At 28.7% G+C, this 19,002-nt stretch overlaps 1 protein-coding gene across 19 annotated transcripts in view; it reads right to left on the bottom strand.

Moving 5' to 3' along the window:
• The window catches only part of LOC121122898 (protein turtle), a 356,799-nt gene that overhangs the window by 82,540 nt on the left and 255,257 nt on the right, over positions 1-19,002 (bottom strand). Inside the window, exon 5 of one of the 19 annotated variants that reach the window (XM_071890410.1) lies at positions 11,153-11,191. The exons of the other annotated variants lie outside the window; for them this stretch is intronic. The gene's annotated coding sequence lies outside the window, so the exon portion shown is untranslated. The remainder of the gene's footprint in view (positions 1-11,152; positions 11,192-19,002) is intronic. 19 annotated transcript variants of the gene reach the window in all.

Raw genomic sequence — 19,002 nt, 5'->3', positions numbered from 1 at the left:
TGATTTTGCATTCGTAGTTGTCGTTATCTCACAGTGAAGGAAAAACCACACAAACCTGGGTTGCACCTTTTTTAAGGAATCAATCAAGTAGTTTCTTGAAGGTTTCCAGATTTCAGATCCGTACATTAAAATCGGGAGGACATTAAGTTTATAAAGTTTTATAATAAACATAGGGTCACGAGTTTTGAAGCTTCTTTTAATAATTCCTCGGTTACGATGAGCCTTCTTTATAATGTATTGTATATGCCTCTTAAATTTCAAATAACGAAAGAGGAAGATTTCTAACTATAATTTTCGTATCATCCACGTATAAGAATGTATCTTCTGAAAAAATATCGATTAAGTCATTAACGTTAATGTAAATGTCAAAGAGGGTGGGTCCAAGTACACTACCTTGTGGAACAAATGAAGTAACGCCACTAGGCTCAGAAACATTGGAATTGATTACTACACTCTGTATCCTATTCGTCAGCCAGGAACTAAGCCACTATAACAACCAAGCCTTTATACCAATGCTAGACAATTTAAAGAGAAGTTTCCCGTGAGGGACTTTGTTGAAGGGCTTGCAGAAATCAAAGCATATAACAGCACAGTCAAGGCTACTCTTACGACGACTGACAATAACATCCCAGAAAGTAATTTGATTTTAGACACACTGGGTTGCCTACTAGAAATAAGTGTATTACTCTCAAGGAGTGATTGTAGCTCTCGGTTAATGAGCCGCTACATTATTTTACTGACATGGCATCTAAGGGATATGGGCATGTAATGTGAAGGATTAAGAGAATGCCCCTTCTTAAAGATGGGAACTACATTGGTTTTTTCCACATAAGATAACATCCCAAAATTTAACCCTAGTGGAAGTGATAGTTGTGGAACAAAATGGAGGAACATTATCTAGTTTGTTGTTTGATAAAAGAGATAAACTGCAAATCATAGAGCAAATCTTAGACCAGCTACATTATTATAGCGACTTGAAAAATATTTTTAACTCATAAATCAAATACTATAAAATATAAAAAAAGTACAATTATTTACTTATAGGATCATATTTTGGACGCGTCAAGAGGGCCAAATTTGGTCTATTACCACTTTTCCAAATTAAAAACATAATAGGCCTACAACAATCTGCATGGTTTGATGGTTGTCCACAGTATAAAATGTATTTGTTCAGGAGAAGAAATATATTGGGACAAAACGGGAATGTAAAATGGAACATTTACCAAATTGGGTGCTTGAATACACCGGGGTATCCCCTGATGGTCTCATTTGCCGATAAAAATATAAGTATTTTGGAATAATTTATTTTTAATTAAAAAAATTCTGACATTTTATTTATAAATATATTTGAATACATAAATGCATTCTTTCTTTACAAATGAAAGGATAAAATTTAACATTAAAGTCTGTCAAGTACCGATTATCAATAACTTGTCATGTTAATAGCCCATTGGGTTCACTGTGACTGCAGTACGCAGTATATTGTTTTATCATTTCACCGCAAAAATACATTTGACTTCACAAGCAACACCATCCAGGATCGTTTTCTAAAAAGAAATGCCCCATATGAACTATACATGATTGACTTTGAAATGGAGCCTACTTCATGCGAGCTGTCTTCCGCCAGCTTTGGGTTTGTAGCAAAGTTTTTTAGTGTAGATACTATTAAGGTTAAAAAGAGGACAAATTTGAGTTCATCATGCTGGGGATGCAGCCTGTTCTTTCCCTTTGTGGAAGGCAAATGGGGCATGAAATTGTTAACCAAGGGATGGGTCCAATCAAATTCAAAATTTATTTCATCTTTCAGTACATATTATGCTCTGTTCATTAATGTCTCGTCTAAATAAATAGGATATTCGCATTTATGGCATGCAGTGTCATTTTTAATTATATTTTAAACTGGGGTGCCTTGAGATTTTAGAAATATGCCCTCACTGAAAAAAGTTTGAGAAACGATGGTCAAGTTTACATGTGTCCACGTATCTATGTATGGAGTTTAAGTTTCTTGTTTATGTCCTTATAGAAGCAGAAACACTCTTCCTGACTATAAACATATATAATTCAAATGAACCCTAATAAATTACAAGTTACTAAATTTAGCAAAAAAAATATATATTTCCAAAACAGAGATATTCGCCGTATCAATAGGTGTGTGTTTGCAAAAACATATATTATATGTATAGTTTAATTTTTTTTAATATTTTGCATTTTTAAGTAGGCACACATATATTATAATAAGTATATATTTAAAAGTAAACATTTTTATTCACTCCCCTTACCATCTGGTATGATAAATTACTTATTTGCATAAATAATTTACGTATAAAAAATTCTTTGGGTGTAACTCTTTAAGGGCATCCCTTTTACTAATTAAAAAAAAAAGAAGAATAACTATAAAAAATTGCCAAACGTTTTCATTCTAGATCAAAATCCAAAGCATTCTTCGTTATTTCCCTAGGGTATTTAGTCAATTCCAGATACTTTTAATATATTGTATTTATCGTACTCTTGCTACACCTTCTATATAAGTTATTACTTTACATTGAAACCTTCATTCTTTTTTAAGTTATTAACACATTATTGATACAATTATCGTAGTTTCAATGAATAAAACGTATTTCAATGAGTTTTATATTATTTATCTACTATCAGGGAGATAAACAGTGTTTAGTAAAAGGTCTAATTCTCTATAAACAATCGTGCATAATAGATGTCCCACCGGTATTTAAAAATAAAAAAGTTGTACGCAGAATTTATATATATATATATATTTTTTTTTTTTTGTAAGATTTTTTTGAAAAAAATTTCAGAAAACTAACACTTACAACTTACACGGAGAAAACCCTCATTCTTATTCTTCGTCTTTCATAAGACCCACTAGTTATTACTATATAATTAAATGCTTTGTTCTGATTAAGAATTAAACTATAACGCCAACAGTCTTGAAAAATAAATGATTACGTTCAAATTACCAACTAGAAAAAACCACTCCCACTTTCTTTGACATATTTAATACATCTATATAAAACATATATTGATTTATACGAATTTATTGATTTAGATGTAATAAATCTTCTACTTTAAAAAAAAAAATATATATATTTACTTATTAACTCATAGGTATAAAATTAAATGGTAAAAAAGTAACCGATGGGGCCGGATAAATAAAGTTTTATGATCCTAAAATATCCATTTTAAAGAACTAAAGAGAAGTACTCGCGTAAATTATTTTTTCAATCGTCTAGTCTCCTATTTCCTAAGATTATCTTAATTAAATTCCTTATATTTGTACTCCAACTTTGCAGTTGTTCACCACTTTTCTTAATCTTTATTCTGGTCAAAATGTTTTTTTAGGCTCTAAATAGGGCTGGCATAAACAATGGCGAGGACTATAGGGCGTCTGAAGTGCTCCAGAACCCTGGTTTTGTAGATGGCTTATATGAAGAATGATGGAGAAAACCTCTATAAAAGTAGGATGCAATGGGCACCATTTAAAGAGGGTCCGGGGTTCATATCCAGGTTGAAAAATAAGATCGAGGAGGCCCCCACCAAGTTGATGAATCGGGTCGCCAACGACTTCTCTGTTCCTACTAGGACCATCAAGAAGGTTGTGAAGGACGACTTGGGATTTTTTCTCATACCGTAGCATACCACACTACCTTCTGACAAAGGTCATGAAGGCCAGAAACCTATTGAGTACACTATTTGCCGACCAGACCCCTATATATCCAAAAAGTTTTTAACTAAGAGTCGTGGAATCGGAGTTGTATATTTTGCCATTAGTCGGATTCCTAATTGAGTCGGCGTTGTAGAATTTAAATAATTCTAAATAATTTGAGTTGGAAGGCCTAAAAAATATACACAATATAACCATACCTATCTGTATACCTAAATAAGCATCCATATATATATAGGTAAATGTCTACTTATTAATAGAGATACTACCATATAAAAGGATTCAAAGAGAGAAAATTATATGTTTTTTTAGCTGAATCATTATATCTAATAAGTTAAAAAAAGAAAATTCAAGATAGAGAGTTAATTAATAACGACGTCATACTTTTTTAATATGTAGAATTCATAAATGAATTTATTCAGTGAAACTTTGATTATTACTCTACTAATATTATGTTATAATCATTGAAGTACAAAAGTTTTTCTTATTGAAATCTAGAAATTTTCTTTTCCTATTTTACATATGTGTGTATATTGTATGTATAGAGATTTTTTTAACTTTTTTATACATATATATTAGGGTGGCTCGAAAAAGTCAATTTTTTACTTTTATTATCTCAACCATGGAACTCTATGAGGACACTTTTGTTTTCCGAAATTAATCATATTTTCTTAAATAATATACACATAATATATGTCGGAGTAAAATAGTGGCGTAATAAAGTGTGCTTCATATTTAAAATACAAAACTACAAATTTGAGTAAGGATGTGTCTTCCTCACATTTTTTTCAATTACAAATTTTAATCTTAACAATTAATTTAGAAAAAAATTATTAAATTTGATTTAAAAAAACTAATTAGACTGTTCAATAGGAAAAACGGACCAAGAATCTTATATAATTAACTTAGTAAAGTTTGATTACCTGATTCCCAATATAGCCTTATTTTTCCTCAATTAGGCTAATAACCATCAGCAAAATACCAGATCTTTTTGTTATTTTTAGATTCAAATCCTTTTTAAGAGCTTGTTGCTGTTGAAAATGAGGATAAATTACGTTACTATTTTTCAAAGGCTAAGATTTAATGATTCTAAAACTATTTTTAAAATGTCTGTATCATTTTTTAATTTGAGTTATCGTTGTTTAGAGGTGAAATATTTCTTATTTTTATTTAGAGGCTCATAGCTTTATGAAAAATATATTCTGAAAGTGTAGAAGTAACTCATTTGATTGTTGAAAGTCTGAACTTTCAATTTAAAAAAAAATGTCTCTGAAGGATATGAGACTAATCGAGAACAATTATGTACTATTATTACATGTATTAATATGTACAATTTGTGTTTAAGAGCTCTGAATGTCGCACAAATGCTAAAACTTATTGGCACATGAATGTATATTGACTATTAGAACCGATTTAGATATTTTTTTAGTATACTCTGAGAGTCACCCTAATATATTTTATATAAAATCTTTCTTGAAAAAAAAAAGTTTTTACTTACATATATGAAGAAAACTAAAATAAAAAGCAGAGGCATCTTCAATTTAAAAAAAAAATTTAAGTATGAATATACATATATATATATATTCTACTCAAATAAATACTTCACAATTTTTTATTATATATTTTTTTAAAGAACATCATAACACATGTTTTTAACATATATATTTTTGAAGTACTCATTAATATGCTCAGAAGAGAGTGAGTTTCTTTGTTTTCCCTTTTATATATCACTCAAATGTACATATATACTTCGAATGGATTTTGAATAATATTCAAACAGATCAAAGGGAGGCTGTTTTTTATGATATTTAAAAATTAAAATAACTTTTGGATAAGCCACTATGGGCATTTTCTTTAGGATCCTTAAACAGGAAGAATTTCCTCCTATATTCTTTGTGAAAGACGCCAGATTGAGGAATTTAAAAAGGAAATTTGATCAACTTTTACAAATTTAGAATAACGGCAAAAATTGGTTATAAACTAAAAATAACGTCTGTAAAATATGAGCTCAAAAGATTGGTTTTCTGAGGCTCCCCAATAGATAAACATGGTGCTGTGCCGGTTTTTATTTAATACTGAAGACTCCAGTTCAGTCTTGGTCCACTTCAATCCTTCATATCAATTCAAAAAATTCGGTTCTTTATGTCGTCACTCAACATTATTTATTATTTATATAATCAGTTGTTGTACTGTCAATTCTAAAAAAAGATGGTCTTAAGGGTAGGGCATAAAGACAGAAAGGACCTGTTCTAAAGTTGGACTGCATAAATAAGGACTGACCCTACACTTAATATACACTTTTAAAATAAATATTTGGTCGTATACAGTCAAATCCGGATATAAAACATTCGGATATATATAATAAAAATACCTTGATAGCCAACATTCCCTTGGATACCAATTTTTTACTTCATAAAATATTTGCATAAAAAAACATTATGTAATCATCCGCATAAATTCAACTCCAACCCTTTTTTTTATATCACAATCATAAGAGTTTATGAGAATCTCATGAAGCTGGAGGTATTTTTGTATGTCTGTCAGTTTCTTTTGGAATTGATTTACCATTGTTTTTTAATATTTACTGACACGTAGTAGGACTGTCCCCCAAAAAAAAGTTTCACTGAAAGATAAGATAAAAATCATTGAGGATCTGTCAAAAAAAAGGGATCTAATCAATCACGAGTTGCCTAGAAATGGGGATTTTCAAAAATTACTTATTTACATACATAAGTATCCAATAATTGTGGTATTTTTATTTGCTTCCGATATAAGGAAACTCCAGATATATTAAAATTGTCTTTGGAAAAATAGCAGTTTCTTTTATCCAGATATGACTGATATTGATTTTTTTTGTGAGTATGACAATAATTCCATTCACTCTAATATTAAGACAAAATCATTTTAGTTATTTTTTTGTATTAACTATATATTAGGTATTTATGGTTATTAATAATTAATTTTGTTAGAAAAAAATAACACAATATTTACAAAAAAATAAAATAATGCTTTGTTGTACCTTTTTCCATAAATATGAAACTCAAACTATTTAATTATTATATTATGTTAAAAATATCAGTCAAGTTTCTCCAGGAATGAAATTTTTGACCATAATTAGTAATAATAGAATATTTATATTTATAATCCACAAAATCAATATAAGTAAATTTTCAACTGATTTGTGGAACCTTCAAAATATGTTTGTGAAACCTTCAAAATATGTTCAATTTCAGCCTACTCTATTTTGTATTTGTGATTGTCTAACTTTAGATGTGTTTATATTTACTATGATTGATAGAAGTACAACAAAATATATCATGAATCAAAATATCATAATGTTTTTCCTTAAAAAAAAGTATTTTGAAAAAAATAACAATTTTTTACGTAAAAATAAAGTGAACAATTTAATAAAAGTATATGTCACGGCATTACTTTGCTAGTACAAAAATGTACATTTTATTTTTAGTCATTTATGTTATTATGGCCTTTATGTAGAAATTGGTACTAGCATTTGTTATTTCAATTAAAATGTATCGTCAAAAACCTCTTTTAAAATCATCAAAAAAAACAATAATTTAAAATACTAATAAACCTTGCAAACTTATAAATATTCAATAAGCAGAACCAAACCGACTTTCTAAATTTGTTTCATACTCCGAACATTTTTTATTCAAAGTAGAGCGGGGCTATTCGATTCATGATTAGATTGATATACTTCAACTTTCTATGAATTGTGCTCAACACTTTCGTGGAATAAGGGTATTTTTGAGTTGCATGGTCTATGGCTCAGTGGAAGTCGTGATTAAACCCAATTCTGAGATTTAACTCATTTTTTGAATTTAGTATGAGGGATTTTTTTATGATAATTAGTGATTCTTAAATTTAAGCATGAGCTTACACTCAAAAACCTTTTAAATTTAATAGTTAAATATTGTTAATTGTTGAAGTATTTAATGGGGTATTAGCATACTCCGTCTTATGAATGTTTAGGGGCTAATATTTCATAGGAATTGGGTTAAACTAATACATTTGATGATTTAAAACAAAAAAAAAGTTGAACAGAAATCAGGAAAATTTACTTAATATATATATACAGCTTGATATTTCATAAACATATTTCGGTCCATTCTACAATTCATGCTCAAATTTCTGGAATGAATTGAGATACCCAGAGAAAGTAAGCCCTGTTTAGAGCAACTTTTTTGACTTATAAGACTTAATTTGACCCCAATATGGTCTTTTTAGAATAAATCTAACGTTTTTTTTTAAAAATTATTTATTGTACTAGTGAATTTATGAAACTTTAAGTGCAATTTATGGTGCGTTCAAAAGTGAGTGGGAATTGACAATAATTGGTCAAATAACACAATCGACTCAATTTTGAGAAAAAATTTTATAGTTTACTTTGATGTTGACACACATTCTGTCAAATGAGAAGATTTTTTTTTTTTAATGTTGTCTATGATGTATTTGTGATATAATAATATTAAAAACAACTTAGGGATTTATAATTTATGTAACGATTATAAACATGGAAAAATAATAAATATTTTTACAAATTTTTTATAAAGTAGGCAGATAATAAGTCAAATTATGTTGTACTTTTAAAGGTCTATACCATAGATGTCAAAGATTTTGCGTCGTAGGGGTTAAAATAACTATTTTGTTAATAAAAGCTCTACATAATTATGTACTTTAAAGAGTCGATAGTCTTAATGGTTTCTAATGACGTCATGTGCTTCTTTTTTTCCTTCTCAACAGTAAATTATCTATTAAATAATTCAATATGGAGTTATTATTTTATATTAAAAGCTTGTTTGAAACGTGAGCTCCCTTGTAAAATAAATACTGTATATATAAAAAAGAAATAATATAATTTTGTTTTATATTTTCCCTTCAATATTTTCTTTTACATATCTTTTTCTAAGAATGAAAATTAAAATTATCGAGTTCTTTTGTTCTTCATTAAAATTGTATGAGCATATATTTTGTACAATGTACATATTTTCATAATAATATTTATTTCTCAACTCTCTGCAAAATTTACACAAATTTTCTTGAGAGAGCGAAAGAAAAATGAAAACAATTGCGTATCTTATATATTATATTTTGCACTATCTATAGTTCCAATTTTAAGGGAATATTGGGGTCATTACACAGATCATTTTAAATAGACAATGATATATGGCCCGTCAACATATAAATAACCTAGAATGATTTTTCTCAAAATAAAGTGTGTATTATATTTGTATGTTAATTTGAAGTATAAAAAATTATTGGGATTTTCCTTATTTTTGTTCAAGATTTTTTATTTATGTCGACATATTGTGTTTTTCTACATAAATATTCACTTAAGCCTTAAAAAATATAGAAAAAGCCTTGCCCTTTAATAAAAAAACAATGAATTGAAATTTTTTTTTTTTACTTCTAAAAAGACAAAAATTCTAAAATAAATTGTAATTTAAAAAAAAGAATGAAAAGGAGTCATTTATTATTGTGCTAGGTCCTGGTCGCAGTAAAAACGGTGCAGGCTAGTTAGAATTAGGTCTTGTATTGTAAGCAACAAAGTCTTTAGGTATCAAGTCTCTAGTCAACATTTTTTCTTTTTAACAATTCCAAATTTTTAAATATTTCTATAAGTCAAATTCAAATTCTTAGATTTCCTTTGAGATAATTTCAAATCCACAATTATACATTTACTTTTTTGAGTCTTATGGCTTTTCTTAAAGAAATGTAGCAAATCAAAAGTAATGCCACAATTCACAACCAAATTTGAACTGTTAAGTAACAAATATTGATATTGACATATCAATATTACTAATTGTATAGGTATAGTAGGTCTGATAAAAAATGAATTGTTATTTTCAAATTTAACTATCATTTGACTTTTAATTTTTTTAATTCTATTTTTGTGCCAATTTCTTTCTTGCCTTGTTTTGCATTGACACCATTTTTCTATTAAGTCTTTACTCAAGACACCATTTGTGAATATAAGAAAAAATCAACTTCTTCGGTATCACAGAATGGCTTGTTATAAGCTTGAGGTTCTTTTTTTTTGTATGTAAAAACCGTTAAAATAAATTTCTTTTTCATGAAAAATATCAATAGAAAAAAAGATATAGTTAATATATAAAATGAACTGTCCAACATAGATATTTCTAATTCAATGGAATGTCTCATACAATCAATCAAAAACTCTGTGTGCAAGTGTTGATTCTATCTATCTTTGTTGATCTGACACAACTATTAATGCATAAAAACCCACATAAATATAGGTACCTCCCAAAAAAAACGTAGATTTTTTCATTTGTAAAGGTTTTTGTTGAATATTTTTCCACTTTTTTTTTATTTTACATTCTTTGTAAAAAGTATTATTATTAGCGTTATAGTTGTAAACAATATGACTTGAAAAAATAATGATAGGGCCTTTAGAAAAAAAAACAATGTTTATATTGCAACTACAAAATATCTTCCACTCGTTTTGATTGATTTATTTTTTTACAGCTTTAATCATTAAGATTGTAAATCCTTAGCATTTTTTAGCGTGCCAGTTTTTGTTATTGTTGGCAACTTGAAGAATATTGCTTACTATTTTAAGCCCGCTATCATTTTTATTTTATTCTTGAATGACTAAAGGAACATAACATGAGTATTTGTTAAGGAGCTACAAAAGTATGTAAGTCTTGCATGGGCTTTAGAGTAGTGGCGTCTCTAGTCCTTTTTGTGGAGGTCCTAAATCCCCTATAAGTTTTTAAAGCGCACCAAATCTTTAATAATATATTATAAATGTCTGTTTTTGTTGTTATCTCACACGGAATTCAAAATGGTGCAAAAAGATCTGTCTAAAATTTAGGAACTAGACAATCAAAATTACCTAACATGTTCTTCTTATTTTTTTTGTTTTTTTTGCCCTCCAACGTGATTAATAGGCGGTTTTTGACCAATATAAAATCTCTTTTCCCCTTTCTCCTTCTATATATCTATCCTCCTCACTGTACATGAGGGGGGTATGTCTCTTTTCTGCTACCTTCATTCTTTGTTTCTATTCCCTCTATTCAGGCCTGCAAGGCAGGCACCCTCTGTTAGTATACATAAATATAATAAATCTATTTATATAAGTAATTAAATAACGTTGTTAAAATTTTTTTGTGGTAAGTACCACCAAATGATGAGGGAAGCAACGATCCTGAATCCTAGTAATATTGAGGATCTTAAACGAATTAATTTATAACTATGTCTTATTTGATACGGTGTGATAATTTTGTTGCTTTCCTTCATCTCCCAGCTGCTCTCAGATAGTTTTATGACTCGTTATGACAGCTCTCTTACAATACATTCTTCAAATTGTCAGGGTTATCCTGTTAATTTTCCGTTTCTTCTCTAATCATCTCAGAAAATGCTTACAAATTGCAACCAATCTAACTAATATTACTCCCACAGAGTCTTGTAAATGCATTAAAACTGATAAATTCTCACCTTCCAACGTAATTTGTAGTATTTAGTAATATTTCTCACCTGTAACAATAAGAAAAATGAAGTTTATTAATATTATATATACATGGTAAATATAGTCTATATAATCAATTTCTTATAATATATATTTTTATGAATTTTGAAAGGTTTTTTTTAAACATTTTTTTATTAAGTATCTACATATTTTTATATCTCTTTGATAAATGGAATTTTCTTCATTTTGTACTTAGGTATACAATATTCGTTTGTATCATTCTAAATATATACATTTTCAAAAAAATAAATTAATAACCAATCATTCCTCTCTTATCAATCTAAATTGTATTATATATATATGTATATTGCTGTTATAATAAAACATTTTACAAAGAAAACTATCCAAAAGTTTTTTTGTATTCTGAAGTTTTTACATATATTTTTTAAAGTTTTTAAAATATAATGGCAGTACTTTGTTTTTATTGAAAAAAATTGTCCGTGTGACATTTTTTGTACCACCAATGGTTGTTGGAAATGACCATGGTATGAGCTATGTTTATAAATTACTTTTAAAGAAGGGATTTTCAAAATTTTGTTCCGTAGACCGGTGTCATTATTTAAAAAATAATAATAATTCGACATTCACTTTATGTGACTAAATCGTTTAACCCAATGGTCTTACTTCAAATGTAGTTTAGTCGTCAACGGGGCAAAGCAGCATGATTTCAAGTTTTATCTACCAGCTAGGTAAAATATTTTTTAAAGTTTATATTTTAAGTAATTATTAGAAAAGGTAAAGAAAACAAAATGCAAACATCAATATACAAAAATATCCTTTTTCTCCATTATACAGGTCCCTCTGTCTAAAATACAACAGTTATTAAAATAGCGCGTCTTTGTCTTATTCGTCATATGTCGATGTTTAACCCTCATAACTTATTGTAAACAATTGTCTAGAAAAACTGTCAACTGAAAATAAGCAATATCAACCAAGACATAATAAAGTGTCATAACTAAAAACCTGGAGAAAAGATACAATTCTGGAGATATTTTTACTTGGAAAAATTATGATCAGAGAACTCTAATGTACTGAAAATAAAATATCTTTCGACTTATAACTAATTCAAATTAAAATGTTCTTTAAAACTTGGTACCTTACGGCTCGCAGCTTCCTCTACATAGTAATAACCTTTCATATAACAAACAGGATTTCGTCAAGTTTGTCACACAAACAAATTATTTTAACAAAGAAGAAATTTAAAACTCTTTCTAAAATAACTTTTCTTTAATATACCTTAAAGTTATGTTTGAAAAATATATATGATTAACTGAGGATTAGAGTCAACTTAGTAGTTTCTTTGGACTCTTCTTAAGTTATTTTATGAGTAAGAAAATATAAGAAGGAGAAGAAGAACGAAATAAATCCAAGTGTAGCGTCATCTATCACTAATGATACAAAAAAAAAACTGAAAAAAACTTATACATATATTATAAAAAAATAAAAAAATGATTAATTACTTTAGACAAGTCAGTAAAATAATGGTAATAGATGGAATAATAAACCGCTCTAGGATGGAAAATGAATGATAATTATCGTTAATACCATTATTGGTCTAATCATCAAATGTCTTGTTTTTTGTTTTTTTATTCGAAACAAAACAAAAATGACTACCATTCCAGTATATACCGAGTGTTCCATTAAAATCTGAATACTTTGAATTTTAAACTTCAACAAGATATAATTTATTAATTAACCATAGAATTTCAACAAATTTTAAACTATAAATAGATGAACGTCTGAGCTGTCTTAATCATTAATGTAGCCGTTTTTAGCAGGAATGATAGCTTCCAGGCGGTGGCAGAAGGACTGGCACTCACTGTTATTGTAGTTATTTGCCATGGCGTCCCAGTGCTAACAGGCAGTGGCTTTGACGGACACTGCAGGCCTTCCACTCTGCATGCACCAAAAGGTGTAGTTGGGGAGGGTTGTTTTAAAGACTGTAGGTAGGTCAAATGTGTCAAAAAAAAAAAAATTAAAAGAGCTCAAAAGATTCAACTCATTTAGAAGAGTTTTGCAAAGGAGCAGATAGAATTATTTCATTGCTGGTATCAAAAGTGGCCCCTCTTCCCCCCTCACAAGGCTCTTTCCACCTACTTTTTTTGATAATTCTCTTAACAATATGGTGTGAAATCCCGATATATCTTGCAAGGTTCCTCATAAATTTGAGGGGATTGGCATGGAATATTTTCTTTAACTTCTCCAGGTCCAGTTTGTAGTCCTGGAGACGCCCAGTGTCAAAGAGGGCGATAATTGAAATTTGTCGATCACGTTCAAGTGCCATTTTCTCAAATTGTACGTATTGCTTTAATATATCGAAATATGAATTAATTTAAATCCCTCAACCTTCATTAATTATTCAATGGTAAGTGTTCAGATTTCAATGCAACACCCGATAAATAGCCTATGTATGTATTAGAAACCGAACTGATATTGAGAACAGATACTTATTATTCCATAGTTAAAAAAACGATAACTGATTAAATAAATAAAATAAAATCCCAAGAATAACCATAACAGAGTATTTATTTTTTAAAAATCAGGGAAATTATCACAGTTAAAAATGATGTCAAACTATATCTTCAATTATGTTGATATTTAGGTTGCAAAATATCCATTAAGTGTAAAATAACTTTCAAAAAATGGCTGTTCCAGTCACGTTTGGATGAGTAAATTATTGACGGAGTGACATATCTTTCATAGGGCAGTCATTTTTAAACTTTACTGTCACTACGATACATATTTACAAAAGTTTGTTTTATTTTTGACAAATTTATTTGTTTGTGATCGGATCTTCTACTAGTAACTGATTCATCGGCCATTTAAAAACTGAAAGTAAATGAACCCAAACATCGCCATTTTTCAGTAAAAAGATGAAGATATATTCCTTTTTTTTAGGAGGGATATTAATGACGTCATATAGTTTGTGTATATATCTAAGCCAGTGAGTAGTTTTTATTTAGTATGGTTTAGAGAAGGCTCGATTCATGATATTATTAGATATGATGGATTTGTAGAAGGAGATCAGAGGCCGAGCAACTTTCTTTAAGCCCACAAATATTTGAATTATGACGAGATAACAAAATCTAAAAATGATTATCAGCAGTTATTGTCGATACGGAAAGAACAATAATGGGATTTACTTATATTTCTGAAAGAGACAATATGCAAAGACTTAATTCCTACTCACTGGTACAGTCCTGTGATGACGTCATTTCTTTGTCCTTTTTTTACAGTATTACAAAAAAACTACTAGTCAGTTCAGAAACATGAACCATATGATAAAAACTTACGAAAGAACATCTCTTAAAAATGGGATCAAACTTGGTGGGAAAAAATGGTTTTACAATAAATACAATTATCATATCTTATAATTTGGACAATTACCAACTAATTTAAAAGTGAATAACAGTGGTTCCATTAATCGTTTTATCAATATATCGATCGCATTCTAGCTATATGTACCTAAAAAGTTGCTTACAACAGAAAAATATAAATTTCTATGTCTATCAAACATCATCATTGATAATTTATATTATTAGTAAAAATTTATAACTTCTATAAAACTGTTTTTTATCGATATCTACATAAAAAACTTAATTTATAACTTTTATCAACGCTCATTCATCATTCTCAACAAAAACACTCTTACCCCTGCAAAAAAATAGAAGCAAAAAAACACGATAAAAATGATTAATTACTAATACTGTTTTTATCAAGAAAAAAGGAATGGATTTTTTATTGATTGATCTATGACTCTGAGAATAAACATTAAAGAAGCAAACATACAAAATCAATTTAAAAAAACGTTAAAATAATTTTTAATTGAAGAATTTTTAATAAAGTAGTAAAACCACTTTATGTTTATGGCACAATTGCTCCAAGGTACTTTCACTTAGCCTCGACAAATTTTAACTCAAAATACCTACAAATGTCGGCCACTATTTGAATTTATCTTAAATTTTATACGAGTCAGTACTTTTTCCACAAATTGTATTTGAATGCCACTCCTCAAATCTTGCAACTGTCATCAGCATTGACAGAGACGGTTGCATAAGGAAAATATATCGAACTTGAGTAAAGATTAAATAAATTAGAATCAATGATATTTTTTAAAGAATAAACAAAGCCACTTTTCATGACGTTGAATTATTAAATTTCATGATATTTGTAGTAGATTAAGCTATAATTAGATTTACAGAGTGTTTCAAAAAAATCTGGCCTTTAGATTTTTGGAATTTACAACAAAATTATTGACAAAGTTTAACAATGTTTTTTTTTTTTTTTTTTTTTTTTTTTTTTGTGGTACACAATACATATTAGCATTTCATTTATTACTAAAAAATACCACCATTGAGTCAAAATCAGAAGATTTCATGCTATTACTTTTCACAAACGGAACACAGGTATACTGTTCTGATGATTTTGGTGAACAACCATCAAGATATTATGAATGCTGAGGTCTCAAAGATGGCAAGGATTGACATGCCCTGATCGACTCCTTTGTCCTGGAATACAATAATTTATACCAAGACCAACAGAGGTTACGTGGAGTGAGATATATCTTCAATGATTATATTTGTCTCTTGTTTTTTTTTTGTTTTTTTTGAATGAATCTTAGAAAATGAGGATTTAAAGTTAATTTAAAAGTAGATTGATCAAAAGTCCCGGATTTCATTATAATAGTTTGGTCAAATTCCCTCTCAAAAAACTCTTTAGGACCTTGCTGAGGCTAAAAACCTTATTTGATGTGAAATGTATTTGTACATAAATATTTTAAAGAATAAAATATGAGGAGAAAATTAAAAAACTTTTTGCAACTGTCCCCGTTGTACACAGAGTTACAATATCACTACTGATGGATTGATTTTTTTAACTTTAAACCTATTTAATCAGTTCATTTCAAACTAATCAATGATTTTAATGATAACAATTAAAACATTAATAAACTGACTATAATGTTTAAAAATAGTTTTCCTTTAAAAAGTTACCATTAACCCTATAAAAGAGTTTTAATACAATATATTGAAGAGAAGTTGACCTAAATTATATAAATTTTATAGGTTCTAGGGGTTCGAAAACAAGTTCCGTGTCCGAACTGTCCCCAATCTCCTTAACTTTGATTTGAATTAATATGCAATCCCTATATTTGTAGGTATTCATCCAATTCATTCTTATAAAACTTTTATATTGCTTTCAAATTGAATTTGAGGGTTACAACATATATTTTCCCCAATTTACATTTTATGTTGCTGCTTATATAAGGAATTTAAAGAAGAAAAAAAAGATATTATTTGGTAGCTGTAAGTATGTATCATCCTTTTTTCCATTTCTCTCCATTCTTTGAATACATTAATAAATATTACATTTGAAAGCTCAAGGATACATTCAGTAGTAATAAAAAAACACAGAAAAAATACATGCAAATATTTCAAGTATTCAAGGAATAACTTCTGAGTAAAAAATGGAGGATACTATCGTATACAACTGACATATACTTAAATATATTGCTTTTGACATACATTTAAATACAGTACCCATTCCTTGGGATTCCCAAGCTGACTTTCTACTACAGTGTGCGACGTACATAGGCAAATCGAACCGTTTTTGATAATAAGATTTAAATCTACTTCATCAAAAATTACATGAATAGGAGTATATTTTTAATGTAATTATGGTTCATAATATCAACAATTATTTTCCAAAATGTCCTCCTTGCCCTAGTCTGGGCCTGAAAGCCTTGTACATCCTAATGGCGTAGCTGATGGAAAGATCAACCCAATTTTTCTTAAAGGAGGCTTTCAGAGATTCAACATTGTGATGATGGACTTTACAGGCCTAGTTTCTCTCAAATCATGTTGTATGATGATGAAGGAGGCTACAAGTTTGGAGGCAAGAAATCGGGGAGTTTTTCTTTTACCAAATTTTAGTTGTTATGAACTAACGTCATCTGCGGACAAAGGAAAATGCCCACTTCTTCTTGACTGCATTACTTATAGTCTATTCTGACGTTGAGGTCTTTGACCAACGCCCTCTTGCTGTTGGTTGGTCCGGCTTCAATTTAAAAAGCAACACTGACAATCTTGTTGTTTCCTACAGTTACTGTCTTCCTAGAGAGGGCCTGACCGATCTTAATGAGCCTCCTGACCATAGGGCCAATCTCAACAGAGTAATTCACAATATCCAAAACCTCCTTTGCAGAGTGATCGAGCAGAGAGAAGATCTGCAATTAGTTGGCCTTTCGTTCATTGTTGTTGATTGTTGAAATTATCACAAGCAATGATACTGCGTATGGAATCTCATAAACTTAGAACAAGTTATTTTTAATACTTCAACATCTATTGCAAGTAGTGAAAAACAATGTTAATAGAAACACAAAGATATATCATAACGCATTTTCGAATGATGTTTGACTTCCACCATGCTTTTTAATAGTGACGTCAAAGAGTATAACTGTTACCAAGAGTAGCTATATATCACTGAATTTGACTGTTACTATTAGAATACCGTTGTTATACTCTATAACGTGCAAATTTGTCTGTCTTAATCAGCTATCGATACAGTACATAAAAATTGAAAATTGTAGCAAGCACGGTTACTTGATGGTATAACCTTGCATTTCTGTTAATCTTGAGTAAAAAGAGAATTACACATCTCTAATTGGGGCGTTACGATTTGCTAACGTACAATTTATAGTGTAGCTGAGCTAATGTATTTTTTTCGCCCTGCTCTGGCTCATACCTAACAATGTGGCTGGGAAATTTCTATTGTAAATAACTACAAGCTTTTTCTGAGGGATTGTACACAAATTCCTTTTACAGACTTTAAAGTTTAATTTTAGAATATAATTTTTTTAAACAAATGTATATATGAATTTAAAAAATAATTGAGTAAAAATAGTTGAGGTATCAATGTTGAAGTGAGAGACTATTCAAATTTTGTCACCTTATTTGAAGAATAGTTATTCATTTTGCTAAATTTAGAAGCCCATAGCTCTGGAATTAATCAACGATTTTGTTTTCAAATTTTCATGATTTTCGGCTAAGGTAGTTTTTATAAAATAAAGGATTTTTTTTTTGGAAAATTAACAGTGGAGAGTGACATGACAAAAACAATAAACTTTAATAAATCATATTATTATACTTGATAAAAATTCTATCAACATCCTGTATAAAAAATTAGTTGATTATATTAGGAAAAAAAGTATTTACATTTAGTCTTGTCTTTATTTATCATGATAAGAAAATATTTATTTAAATCAGACGAAACATTAAAAAATAATTCCCTTTCGTCTAAGTCTTGTCAAATAACATTCATCAATACAAAAACAAGTTAGAACGATTTTTCTCAAAATGGAGTGAGGACAACATCTTGTATTTTCATCGACAAATGATCGTGAAAAGCTTATAATTGACTCAAAAATGTCTATGAAATATTTAACTGAATACATATATGTTGTGAATAAATATATTGGACATTTGTTGCCCGTCAACACAAAACAAGTATAAATGATTTTGTCTCAAAAGTGACTGTGATTACAATTGTATTCTTACACAATTATCGTAAATTTCTATCAACGAATTATTCTGATTAATCTTTTGAAAGTGCTACAAATTACACTTAAAGTAACGTGAATTGATTGTCTCAATAAAATAATGAAAATGGACATATTTTCTTTAAAATAAAGCTATATCATGGTTAATATAAGTATTTTAAAACAAATAATGGTGGTATTCCTTAGCTGAAGTTCAGAGTATCTTTAAAAAATCCAGAATTTTATATACAAGGCCTACAATTATGTCCACATTGGTACTACTGT

Source organism: Lepeophtheirus salmonis, chromosome 8, assembly GCF_016086655.4.
Source record: "Lepeophtheirus salmonis chromosome 8, UVic_Lsal_1.4, whole genome shotgun sequence".
Classification (NCBI taxonomy): domain Eukaryota; kingdom Metazoa; phylum Arthropoda; class Copepoda; order Siphonostomatoida; family Caligidae; genus Lepeophtheirus; species Lepeophtheirus salmonis.
This window is presented reverse-complemented; position numbering and strand designations above follow the sequence as displayed.